The sequence below is a fragment of the Mustela erminea genome, chromosome 15 (genome assembly GCF_009829155.1).
Source record: "Mustela erminea isolate mMusErm1 chromosome 15, mMusErm1.Pri, whole genome shotgun sequence".
Lineage (NCBI taxonomy): Eukaryota > Metazoa > Chordata > Mammalia > Carnivora > Mustelidae > Mustela > Mustela erminea.
Genome location: NC_045628.1, coordinates 45064018 through 45066479, shown reverse-complemented (window position 1 = coordinate 45066479; position 2462 = coordinate 45064018). Strand labels below are relative to the sequence as shown.

The 2462-nt window shown below is 37.8% G+C and overlaps 1 pseudogene; it reads right to left on the bottom strand.

Annotated features, from left to right (window-relative positions):
* Positions 1–323: 323 nt before the first annotated feature.
* LOC116574074 lies at positions 324–1984 on the bottom strand (annotated as a pseudogene).
* Between the last annotated feature and the right edge of the window lie 478 nt (positions 1985–2462).

The following is a 2462-nucleotide window of genomic DNA, read 5'->3' as shown; positions in this document are numbered from 1 at the left end:
CTTCTGTTTTTCATGCCTTGATTAATGGAGCCCATTAATCATGCATAATGACCTGGTTTTCCAGGATCTTCTGAGCCTGTTAGTACAGGAGCCATGCCAGCTGACACATATAAGTGCATTACTAGACTGTCAGTAATGTTAGACATTCCACAATAAGTATTTAATAAATTTAGGTAAGCATTTGTTCCTTTCCAAAAAGTCAAATATCTCTAAACATGGTATGAGAATCATCACCTTAATTCAGTTTCAGTCCCCCTTTTCATTGTTTTCAAACAAATTTTTATTACACAAAGGTTAATAAGGGTAAAGCACTATTCTAGGAATCAGGACATGTCACCTCTCATATAACCTCCCATTCCACCCATTCTGCCCATTCCTGGGTCCTTCTTTTTAGGAATTTCAGGGACTATAGCTTCTGCTGCTGTTAACAGAGAAGCCACTCCAGCAGCATCCAAGAAAGGAGTTCTTGCAACATTAGTTGATTCAATGATTCCTTTTCCACCATATTCACAAAGTCTCCAACGATAGCATCATAATCAACTTCTGAGGAACTCTGTATAATTTTCTCAATCGTCAGTGACCCTTCAACACAGGCATTCTTAGCAATGGTCATTGCAGGAATTTTAAGTGTTCTCTTAGTAATTTCTATACCAATGTTTGATTTTCATTAGTTGGAGTTATTGAATCTAAGGCTGGAAAGCACCAAGGCAGGACACAACCCCACTGCCTTCTTCAACAGGAGCTTGTGTAGCTTTGACGGCATCTGTAACTCTGTTAATTCACTTCAACATCACTTGTCCCACCAAACTTCAGCACAGCTATTCCTGAGAGTTTTGCCAGAAATTCTTTCAGCTTTTCGTATTTTCTAGTTGTGATGTCTAACTGCTCAATGACTCCTTGAATATGGTTTTCAACTTGAGCCTTTTCACCTTTTCCTTTTAAGAGCATGGCATCATCTTTTGTCACAATGACCTCTCCAACCTTTCCCAAGTCATGAGGCTGAACATCTTCAAGATTTAAAATCAATCCTTCTCCACACATTTCACCACAGTAGCAATAGTCATGTCTTTAAACCTGTTCTTTCTATTATCATCAAAAGCTGGAGCTTACACTGCTACAGCATAAAAATCAACTTTTAGCTTTCTCAAAATGAGTGTGCTCAGAGTTTCACCATCAACATCTTCAGTGATTATGACCAGGGGCTTACATTGAGTGTTGGCAATTTCAAGAGCAGGTACAATGGACTGGACACTAGGATTTTCTTTTCACTCAATAGAACATAGGCATCTTGGAATTCACATTTCTGAACTTTTGATGCATTAATAAAGAGAAATACATCCTCGATCAAACTTCATGCCTTCTACAACTTCTAATTCATCATTTAGTTTTTCCATCCTTTCATGTTATGACACCCCTTCTTCCAAACTTTTTCATTACATCAGAAAGGATTTTACCAATTTGTCACCAGAAATCTTAGCACCCTGAGCAATTTTCTCAGGGGTCATCACAGGTTTAGACTGCTCCTTAAGTTGAACAATTACAACATCAACAACAAATAGCACATCTCTCCTGATTTCCCACAGGATCAGCACACTTGCTAAACTTTTTGAAGCCTCCCTTGGCAATAGAGCATGCCAAGACAGTAATAGTGATGCCATCCCCAGCCCCTTCCTTTGTGTTACTGGCAACATCTTTGAATAAGTTTGATGCCAATGTTTTTATTTATCTTTTAAGTCAGTAGACTTTGCAATAGTCATACCATCTTTTGTTACTTTGGGACTTCCACAAGTCTGTTCAGTAATGCTGTTCTTCCCTTTGGCCCTATAGTAATGGCTACAGCATCGGCTAAAAGGTCTATACCTGAAAGCCTTAAGGTGGGCATCTGCACCAAATTTTACATCTTTGGCATAGGCCCAAGTGAGATGAGGTACCAGTGACCTTGATGCTAGCCTAATTTGACAAGGACTACAGGTAATCCAAACATTTCTGCTGGGTGGTGGTGGGGAAAGCCACCGATGAGGCAGACCTTCAGAGGCCAGTAAGAGTTCAGTTCCCTTTGTCAAATGAGAGCTAGCCAACTGTGCCTTCCTTCAAAAGTTGACAGGTAGAAATAAAATTTTTATCAAGGGAGAAGTTGAAGAGGGTTTAGAGACTTGACTCTCTTCCTTCTTGATATCTCCATATCCTTATTTGTAAAATGAAGAAAATAATTTTTCCACATTCATTTTAAGAATATTTATTGATATAAAGTTAAATTATAATTAATTATTATTATCTGTAAGTTAAATGGAATTGTATATTTTGGGTTAGGTGTGGCAATTCATATCATATGAATTTTGTTTTCTTTGCTTTTAAAGCTTCTAACTGAGCATTACAGGACTACCTTATTTACAATTTCTTTGTCAATCAGTGTATCTTACTATATTATGTCATGTAAGTGGCAAATTAGTGGCATAGCTAAA